This window comes from Gossypium hirsutum, chromosome A04 (assembly GCF_007990345.1).
Source record: "Gossypium hirsutum isolate 1008001.06 chromosome A04, Gossypium_hirsutum_v2.1, whole genome shotgun sequence".
In the NCBI taxonomy this organism is placed as follows: domain Eukaryota; kingdom Viridiplantae; phylum Streptophyta; class Magnoliopsida; order Malvales; family Malvaceae; genus Gossypium; species Gossypium hirsutum.
In genome coordinates, this window is record NC_053427.1 from 42,130,132 (window position 1) to 42,141,673 (window position 11,542).

Here is an 11,542-nt window from a genome sequence, read left to right on the forward strand (position 1 = left end):
CCATTTGATAAGATTAGACAGTATGGGGCTAAAGAGTTCCGAGCTACCACGAATGATGATGCTGAAGGAGCCAAATTCTAGTTGGAAAATACACTAAGAGTGTTTGATGAAATGTCTCTGAGTCCTGAGGAATGTGTTAAATATGTCGTTTCACTTCTGAAACATATGGCATATCATTGGTGGAAAACTTTAATATCTGTAGTCCTGAGTGAACGGGTTACTTAGGATTTCTTTCAATTTGAATTCCAGAAGAAATATATCAGTCAAAGATTGATTGATCAGAAACGCAAAGAGTTTCTTAAGCTTAAACAAGGTCGTATGTCTGTTACTGAATACAAACGTGAATTTATGAGATTGAGCCAGTATGCCCGTGAATGTGTAGCGAATAAAGCAATAATATGCAAAAGGTTTGAAGATGGACTAAACGAAGATATTTGTCTGTTAGTTGGAATTCTGGAAATTAAAGAAATGGTTGTGCTCGTTGAGCGAGCTTGTAAAGCTGAAGAATTAAGTAAAGAGAAAAGAAAAGCTGATTCTGAAGCCAGAGATGTTAGAAAGAGATTTTTGAGTAGATCATTTCAGTCTATGCCAAAGAAATTCTGAGATGATCAAAGCCATTCAAATGCTAATGTGGGACACTTAAACCGAGATCGAGCTAGATCGTATTTAAACTTCAGAGTCCCTGCCACCTCTGTTGCAAGTGTCGGGAATGTCCGATCTGAGAAACCTAAATGTAAACATTGTGGTAAAAGACATCCTGGAAATTGTAGATTGAATGACCGAGCCTGTTTTCGATGTGCATCTCTGGATCATTTTGTAAGAGATTGTTCTGAACCTACTGAGTAAGAGAATGTACAGAATCCAAGATCGAGTAACACCTCAGTTAGAGGTAGACCTTTCAAAAATTTGAGAAATGCAAGTAGTGGTCAAAGAGCTATTGGGGATACTGCTGTTAGATCCGAGGCCAGAGCACCTGCTAGAGCCTATGCTATCCGAGCTCGTAAGGGAGCCTCGTCTCTAGACGTGATTACTAGTACTTTTACTCTCTGTGATACTTCTGTGATTGCATTGATAGACCCTAGATCAATGTATTCTTATATTTGTATGAATTTAGTGCACAGTAAGACTTTGCCTGTAGAGTTTACTGAATTCGTAATTAGAGTATTGAACCCCTTAGGCTAAAGTGTCTTGGTTGATAAAGTTTGCAAGAATTTCCCGTTAATGATTCGAGATATTTGTTTTCCTGCTGATCTGATGCTTTTACCTTTCGATGAATTTGACATAATTCTGGGAATGGATTGGTTAACTCTGCATGATGCTATTGTGAATTGCAAATGAAAAGTCATTGATTTAAGGTGTAAGAATGATGAAATAATCCGAATTGAGTCTAGTGATCTGAATGGACTATCAGTTGTGGTATCTGCAATGAAAATACGAAAATATGTGAAGAAAGGTTGTGAAGCTTACTTAGCTTATGTGTTAGATTCGAAAGTGAATGATAAGAAAGTTGAATCAGTGCCTGTTTTTTCTGACTTCTCTGATGTGTTTCTTGAAGAACTACCTGGTTTGCCTCCAATTCGAGAAGTCAAGTTTGGCATTGAATTAGTACCTGGTACTACTCCGATTTCAATAGCTCTGTATAGAATGGCTCTATCCGAGTTAAAGGAATTAAAATCTCAATTGCAAGAATTAACTGATCGAGGGTTTGCTAGACCGAGTTTTTCACCATGGGGTGCTTCTGTTCTGTTTGTGAAAAAGAAAGATGGCACAATGAGAATGTGCATTGATTACCGATAGCTTAATAAAGTGACTGTAAAGAACAAATACCCTCTACCTAGAATTGATGATTTATTCGATCAGCTGAAAGGTGCTACTGTGTTTTCTAAGGCAGATCTGAGATCGGGTTACTACCAGTTGCAAGTAAAGGATTCTGATATTCTGAAAACTGCTTTCAAAACGAGGTACGAGAATTATGAATTTTTAGTTATGCCTTTCGGTTTAACGAATACACCTGCTGTATTTATGGATTTAATGAATAGAATTTTCAGACCTTATCTTGATCAATTTTTTGTTGTATTCATTGATGACATATTGATTTATTCACGTGATGAATCTGAACATGCCAAGCATTTGAGAATAGTGCTACAAACTCTGCGAGATAAACAGTTGTATGCAAAGTTTAGTAAATGTGAATTTTGGTTGCGAGAAGTTGGTTTTCTGGGACATATTATATTAGCTTTCGGTATTCGAGTTGATCCGAGCAAGATTTCAGCTATTCTGGATTGGAAGCCTCCGAGGAATGTATTTGAAGTCTGCAATTTTCTGGGACTTGCCAGTTACTACAGATGATTTGTAAAAGATTTCTCTATGATAGCAACTTCGTTGACAAAATTGCTTTAGAAAGATGTGAAATTTGAATGGTCTTAGAAATGTCAGAAAAGTTTTGATCAGTTAAAAGCTCTGTTAACTGAAGCTCCGGTATTGGTACAACCTGAGTGAGGTAAAGAATTCGCTGTTTACAGCGATGCTTCGTTGAATGGACTCGGCTATGTTTTAATGCAAGAAGAAAAAGTTATTGCTTATGCTTCGAGACAATTAAAGCCACATGAGAAGAACTATCCGACACACGACCTTGAGTTAGCTGCCATTGTGTTTGCTTTGAAGATCTAGCGACACTATCTATTTGGTGAGAAATGTCGCGTGTTTTCTTATCATAAAAGTCTGAAGTATTTAATGACACAAAAATATTTGAATTTACGACAGAGAAGATGGTTAGAACTGTTAAAAGACTACGAACTTGTGATTGATTACACCTAGGAAAAGCAAATGTGGTTGCTGATGCTTTGAGTTGAAAATCATTATTTGCAATGAATGCTCGTTTAGTTCTGTCTGATGATTGTTTAGTTTTATCTGAATTAAAAGTGAGACCTTTGTTTCTACAACAGATTAACGAAGCTCAAAAGATTGATAATGAGATTATGGCTAAACGAACCCAGTGTAATTCTTATTCTGATTCTGAATTTTGGATAGATGTTGATGACTGTCTGAGGTTCAGAAATAGACTTTGTGCTTCAAGAAATCCAGATTTGATTCAAACGATTTTGAGTGAAGCCCACAGTAGTAGATTTTCTATACATCCGGGAAGTACGAAAATGTATAACGATTTGAAACAACTATATTAGTGGTCGGAAATGAAAAGAGATATTTTTGACTTTGTTTCGAGATGTTTGATCTGTCAGCAAGTTAAAGCTGAACATTAGGTGCCATCTGGGTTATTACAAGCAATTATGATTCTAGAGTGGAAATGGGATCGTGTGACCATGAATTTTGTTTCGGGTTTGCCTCTGTCTCCGAGAAAGAAAGATGCAATTTGGGTTGTAGTTGATCGTTTGACGAAATCAGCTCATTTTATTCCGATTCAGTTTGATTATTCACTTGGTAAGCTAGCTGAGTTGTATATTTCTGATATTGTGAGATTGCATGGTGTGCCATTGTCGATAGTGTCAGATAGAGACCCGAGATTTACGTCATGATTCTGGAAGAAATTGCAAGATGCTCTGGGTACTAAATTGCATTTTAGCACCGCTTTTCATCCGCAAACTAATGGTCAATCAGAACGGATTATTCAGATACTTGAGGATATGTTAAGATGTTGAATTCTCAAGTTTGAAGGTGTGTGGGAACAATATCTACCTTTGATTGAATTCGCTTATAATAACAGTTTTCAATCGAGCATTAAAATGGCACCGTACGAAGCCTTATACGGTAGGAAGTGTAGAACTCCATTATACTGCTCTGAGCTCAGTGAGAATAAAATTTACGATACTGATCTGATAAAAGAAATAGAACAGAAAGTGAAAGTAATCCGAGATAGTTTGAAAGCTTCCTCTGATCGTCGGAAATCATATGCAAATTTCAAAAGAAAATATATCGAATTTAAGGTCGGCGATAAAGTATTTCTGAAAGTATCTCCGTGGAACACACTGTTCCAATTTGGCAAAAAGGGCAAGTTGAGTCCGAGGTTCATTGGACCATATGAAATCATCGAGCGAGTTGGACCGGTTGCATATAGATTGAGGCTACCATCTGGGTTAGAAAAGATTCATAATGTGTTTCACGTATCAATGCTTTGACGGTACAGATTTGATCCGTCCCATGTGATATTCCCTTCTAAAATTAAGATTCAATCTGATATGACTTACGAAGAAAAATCGATCCGTATTTTAGCCTGCGAGATTAAAGAATTGCGAAACAAGAAAATTCCTCTTGTTAAAGTGATGTGGCATCGTCACAGTGTTGAAGAGGCTACGTGGGAGCCTGAAGATTCAATGAGACAACAATATCCGAATCTGTTTAACGGTAAGATTTTCAGGGACGAAAATCCCTAAGGGGGGAGAATTGTAACAGTCTGATTCTGACCCTAGTCGGAATAGTGGTTTTGGGACCACAAATTCGAGTCTAAAAAATATTTTAATATTATTTTCTGTGTCTGTGATATTTGAATTTACATCTGTGAAAATTTATGTGATTTAATTTGTCTGTTTATGTGCTTGATTATGAAAAAGGATTAAATTGCGTAAAGTGTAAAAGTTGAGTGCTAGATGTTAAAGCACCTATTGGCTTGGCTTTTAAAATAAGGGTCCTTTCATGTCAAATATACCATTGATATAGTAAGTGGACAATGTTGGACATGTGTCAGGTGAATGGATAATTTTAAAATAAAGGCCAAAATGTGAAAAAATTATTATTAAAGTTATAATAATAAAATGAAAACATGAAAGTGGCCATATTATCACCTTGTTTAGCCAAAAATTAAGAGAAAGAAGAAGCCATTGAAGCTTCAAAGTATTCGGCCATTGCATGAGTGAATAGGTTAGTCTATTTTGCTCGGTTTTTGATAATTTCTACGTTTCTGTGATCGTTGCTTCGTGTTCTACAAAGCCCATGACTGAATTTCTGTTTCTGTTAAAGATTTCATGAAATGCCATTGTTGATATCATGAGTTTTGTGATGCTGTTGAATGAATTATGAAGGCTTGGTAGATGGTTCATAAGTTTTGTCTTTGAGTTTTTGATGAAATTGAGCTATTTGGGTTAAATTTTGAAAATGAGGTTTTGAAGGACTAAATTGTGAATTGAACATGTCGTATGGGCTTATATAGAAGCCATGAAATTCAGCTAGCCTTTGTTGCAAAGAAATTTTGTATATTGGTGATTTTGTGAAGAATGGACTAAATTGTCAAAGTGTGAAAATGTAAGGGCTAAAATGCAAAGTGCCCTAAATATGTGTATATGGATTAAATTGAATGAAATGAATGATTGAATGGTTGAATTTGTATTGTATTAGATCAGGAACAAAGAAAATCAGACTTAGATCGAGGAATGTCAAAAATAGTCGAATAGTTGACTCGTTCCGTACGAAATCCGTCTGAGGTAAGTCAAATTAAAATTACATGTTAATTTGAATAAATTCTGCATATATAAACTGTAATCTGTATTGGATGGCCTTGAGTGCCTGATGATTATCTTTGGAGTAAAGTATGATAATATGATAATATTTGAAAAGCTCTGTATGTTCCTAAGCAAAGTTGATATTTGTCTGAGACATCGTGTAAGACCGTGTCTAGGACACAGGCCTCGATTGAGATTTACGTATAAGACCATGTCTGGAACATCGACATCGTATCTAATTTCGTGTAAGACCCTGTCTGGGATAAAGGCATCGATATTGTACTACATGTAAGACCACGTCCGGGACGTCGGCATTGTACTTGTTTATGAGCATCTGTATCGTTTCTGACCCGTCTAATGATAGCGTACGAAATCTGAGATTGAGTATATGAAATGTATAACCTATGCATGTATGTTTGTATCATACTAAATTTCTGAATATGAAAAACTTTGTCTCTGTGAAATATGTGTGGAAATGAAGTATGACATATGTGGAAATGAAGTATGAGATATATGCAAATAAAGGAGCATGATTAAGTTTATGAATTATTCTATGATATGGTTATAAATCTATATAGTTGAATTGTACTTAAATGCTTTAGCATTTAGACCAATTTTATTTTGCTTACTAAGCTCTTTATAGCTTACTCTGTGTGTTTACTGTCTATTTTACAGTTATCATAGCTACTAAAGGCTCAGGGATAGTCGAGGATCGTCACCACACTATCGATCTCATTTTGGTACTTTTGAAAGTGTACATATTTTAAATTATGGCATGTATAGGCTAGAAGGTCTATGTATATAAGTTTTTATGTGTATATATTATGCCATGGAGTTGGCCAACAATGATGAGTTGTGTATAGTTTTGGTGTATGTTTGTAATGTGCTAAGTTTTAATGTGTTTTGGTCATTCTTAAGCCTGGAATTGGTTGGAAATTTTGGTATGAATGTTGTATATTATTGCTTGTAGGATTGGACCCAAAAAGGGGTGGCAAATTGGCTTTAACCAAGCCTGCTTGGTGCCACACGGTCAGGGTACACGGGCGTGCATTGTGGCCATATAAGTAAAGCAGTATTCTTCTAAGAATCACACGATCTCGACACACGGACGTGTCATATGGCCGTGGGCTAAAGTCAATTGCTAGCTAGGTATTACACGGCCATCGTACACGGGCGTGCCTATTGGTCATGTGAAAAAGTCAGTATAGGACCTATTTTTGGCACGGTCGGTTCACATGGGCATGTCTAGTGCCCGTGTGTGCCACACGGCCGAGTCACATGGGCGTGTGACTTTAACAGTTTGAAAGAATTGGTTAAGTTTTGAAAACTCTGAATAAGTTTGATTTAGTTCCGATCTTTCTTTAAATGTATATTTTAGGTCTCGTAGACCATAATTATAGATGATTGTTTACGAAATGATGTTAAATAGTATATGTGATTCTGAATTGGTCTGAAATGTTCTGTCTGTCTGGTAATGCCTCGTAACCCTAATCCGATGTCGATTATGGGTTAGGGGTGTTACATATGTCCTTCCCCATGTGACTAACACGGCCTAGGCACACGGCCATGTGGTCCTAAATCATAAATAGTGAGTTACACAGCCTAAACGCACATCCGTGTCCGTTGCCTATATGAACCCTGCACTAATATGGCCACACACGGCCTGGACACACACCTCCATCTTTTATCCATGTGGCTCTAGTTCGACAAATAATGAGTTACACAGCCAACCACACTGAATGGTACACAGACGTGTGGCATCGACAGCAACATTTTTAAGCATCCAAAATTCACAAAATTAAGAGTTTTTGGTACGCACCTGAAGGGATTTCGAAGCAATAGCAACCTAGAGGATCTTCGAAGCTTCAACCAGCCATTCAGTTACACAATTAAGCCATTTAATCAATAATAATTCACAATTATGCAACTAATGCCTATGTCAAAAGTTTCAACACGAAACCTTCAACAAACCCTATACTTACCGAAAATTAAATGATGGTTACCAGAATTATCAAGTTTTTGTTCTCTACTTCTATTACTCCTGCCTAATAGGGAAACAAATGATCATCTATCAGTGATTCTCACAACCCATAACATACTCAACTCAAATCAAATTATGAAAACAAAGGGGAAAACCTCGAAAATGCACGAATTGTCAGTGACTTACTAGATAGACTTTCGACCAATGACTGATAGCAAAATTTCAACTAATCTCGTATTCTTTACGACCACGATCAGTAAAAAATTAAAAGAAAAGAAAAAGAACAAAGAAGAAGAAAAAGAAGAGTAATGAAGAAGATGAGAAAAACTAAGGAAAATTAAAGTGGAGAACTAACGTTAACTAAAATTAACTTCCAGGAAAATTTTTAGTGTTTGCCAAAATTGTTCCTTATCGTCCTCTCCAAGACTCAAACAGGGACCTAACTTAATACAAAGGCTTAACCAATGAACCAGCAGGGTCATTCTTGACACAAGTTTACACTAAATTGAACTTATTATGTAATGCATGGATAAGAGTTGTTTTTTAAATAATAGAACTTTTAATGATGCGACTCAAACTTTAAACCTTAAACACAAAAGCAAAGCACAGAACCACAGAACTTTAATTACTGTAAATCTCACAATTAAATTCTCAAAATTTGGGGCATTACTGATAAATCATAATTCATACATATTTTTACCCCATTCTTAACACATTTTATGGATGCTTTTTCCTTAGAATTGGTGAATTCAATGCTCCTAATGCTTTAATTTCATGTTTTATACTTAGGCGCGCATATGAGAGCGAAAGGAACGAGAAACAGACCAAAAACGGAGAAAATGGACCAACATACGAAATCAACATGGCCTGGACTTCCTCACACGGGCAGACCACACGGCCGTGTCAATTTGGCAGAATCAAGCACGACTCACACGGGTAGAACACACGCCCGTGCCATTCTAAGAGGCTCGAGCACGGCCTGAAGTAATCGCACACGGGTGTGTCCCTACTGAGCCCAAGTTGAGTCTAATTCGGAAAATGCTAATTTTGAAGACTTTTAGGCATTCTAAAGCCTATAAATACACCCTAAAAGAAAAGGAAGGGGGACACGGAGAGAAAGAGGCAGGGAACTACTTAGGGGAAGCGGATTGATCCATCTCAGAAGCCGGATTCACCATCAAGACTAAAGATCTCCCCTCAATTTCCTTCCAGGAGTTTTGGGTTTTCTTTATGTTTTGTATTCATTATTCTTCTGAGATGTTTTGTTTTTTTGTTATGAACTAAATCCCCTGAATACCTAAGGGGAATGAAACCTAAGACGAATCTTATTATTATTTTCTGAATTGTATGATAAATATTTAACTTGTTCTTAATTATGTGTTCTTAATTCTTGTTTTGATATCTCAGGATACTGATTCAAGATAAGCTCTTATTCAGAGGAGGAATAGACACTGTTTAAGAGTACATTTTTCATAATTAAGTGGAGTTAATTGCGCGCCTAGAGATAGGGTGACAAGATTTTACCGGATTAGGGTGAAACCTAATAAGGGGATCCATAGATCAAGTTAATACAACCCTAGGGTGTTAATTAGAGAAAAGTCTCAATTATTCAACCTAGGGATTAGACGTTATTAGTCTTGAATAGGGATAATAACATAACTTAGAGATCTCTACGGAACAAGTTAAATGAATAAATCGTCCAATTCGGAGTTAGAATAACAAGTGAACTCTATGTGGATTCTTCCTTAGGTATTGTCTTAATTCAATCGTTTTTCCAAAAGTAACTTCCCAATTCTACTTTCTGTGAATTCTTAGTTTAGATAATTAGTTAGTTAAAACAAAATCCCCTTATTCTTAGGCTAGATAATAAAAAGACAGTCGTTACTAGTACTTTTAGTTCCTTTCGGTTCGACAATCCAGTCTTGCTAAAACTATACTACTGTTCGATAGGTACACTTGCCTACATCTTGATAATAGTTAGTTTCAAGAACGATTCTTTATAAATATTTAAAACCTGTCATCTCGAAAATTACGATCAAGTTTTTGGCGCCGTTGCCGGGGAACTAAGAAATTAGGAACACTCAATTTTTATTACTTTAGCCATTTATTTTTCTTGCAAGTTAATTCTATTTTATTTTATTATTATTTATTAATGTACTTTTTCTTTCTCTTGACAGGTTTTTATAGTTTATAACTAGAACAAACCCGTCAGGACCACTACTTTTTGACGAAGAAATCGATCACATAGTACGCAAAAACCAAAGAGAAATAAAGCAAAGCTTAAGATACATAGAGAACGAGCAAGAAGACGATACTTCAACCACAACCGAGGAGATGGCTAAAAACCAAGAAAATTCTCTACCTCTTGCGATTGCTGTTAATCAGAATCCTGCTCCTCGTACTATGTATGATTATGCTAAACCTGCTTTAACAGGAACTGAGTCAAGTATAGTTAGACCTACTATTGCTGCAAATAATTTTGAACTAAAACCTAACACTATTCAAATGATACAGCAATTTATTCAGTTTGATGGTTTGCAGGATGAGGATCCAAACACTCACTTGGCAAATTTCCTAGAATTCTCGATACATTTAAAATTAATGGCATTTCTGACGATGCCATTCATCTTCGGTTATTCCCTTTTTCATTGTGGAACAAAGCTAAATAGTGGTTGAAATCGTTACCATAAGGGTCAATTACTACTTGGGAACAAATGACCGAAAAATTTCTATTAAAATATTTCTCGCCAGCTAAAATAGCCAAATTACATAATAATATCTCTTCATTTGTGCTGATGGACTTAGAAACTCTTTACGATGCATGGAAGAGATACAAGGACCTACTGCGAAGGTGTCCTCAACATGGATTACCTCTATGGTTGCAAGTTCAAACATTCTACAATGGTGTGAACCCCTCGACAAGGCAAATGATTAATACAGCAGCCGGAGGAACCATCACCAACAAAACACCTAAAGAGGCTTACGAATTTATTGAAGAGATGTCATTGAATAACTATCAGTGGCAAGTCATGAGGACTAAGCCAACTAAAATAGCATGCATTTATAACGTCGATTTGATTACTATGCCGTCAAACTAGGTAGAACTTTTAAATAAAAAGATTGATGGTTTACTTGGTTCTACTCAGGTACATCCAGTAATGAGGTGCGAGACGAATTGAGGAGGAGCATGCATAGAGTATCAACCCTTCAACCCTAGCATCGAGGAGGAACAAGTCCAATATATGGGTAACAATAACTCTAGATCCCAAAATAACCCATATAGTAACACTTATAATGCAGGTTGGAGGAACCATCCTTATTTCTCGTGGGGAGGTCAAGGAAATCAAAACCACAACATCCTCTGGGTTTTCAACAACCTCCCTATCAATAGGAAAAGAAACCGAACCTTAAAGAGATGCTGTCTAAATTTATCTCGGTGTCAGAAACCCGTTACCAGAACACCAAGATAGCATTTAAAAATCAACAAGCGTCGATCCTAGGGCTCGAAACTCAGATAGGCCAGCTATCCAAACTAATCTCTGAATGACCACAAGGTAGCTTGCCAAGTAATACTGAACCCAACCCAAGGGAACAGCTCAACGCGATTAATGTTCAAGATGAAGAATGATTCGTTGAGCCTGAGCCAAAACTGAGGCAAGAAACTGTAGTGAGCAGAGATCAAGTTAAGGTAGGTCATAATAAAAACCAATTAGTGAATGTCGAATATAAACCTCGTGAGCCATACCCCAACGCGACAAGGAAAGACCGCTCATATGAATAATTTGGTAAATTCCTCAAACTCTTAAAAAAATTACATATTAACTTACCGTTTATTGAAGCTCTATCGCAGATGCCAAGCGCAATGAAATTTTTAAAGGAGCTTTTAGCAAACAAGAAAAAGTTTGACGAGGCATCGCATGTGGAGCTAAACGCTGTTTGCTCAGCTATTTTGCAGAATAAGCTACCCAACAAATTAAAAGATCCAGGGAGTTTTACGATTCCTTGCTTAATTGGTAGTTTAGATGTTAATAATGCATTAGCTTATTTAGGGGCTAGTATTAACGTCATGCCCTACAAAACATTCAAACAATTAGGTCTTGGGAAACCCAAA

General features: G+C 36.6%; 1 non-coding gene across 1 annotated transcript; it reads right to left on the reverse strand.

Annotated features, from left to right (window-relative positions):
• Positions 1-10,194: 10,194 nt before the first annotated feature.
• LOC121228787 (small nucleolar RNA R71) lies at positions 10,195-10,300 on the reverse strand. The gene has a single exon (XR_005926362.1). It is a non-coding gene; the product is annotated as a small nucleolar RNA R71 (small nucleolar RNA).
• Between the last annotated feature and the right edge of the window lie 1,242 nt (positions 10,301-11,542).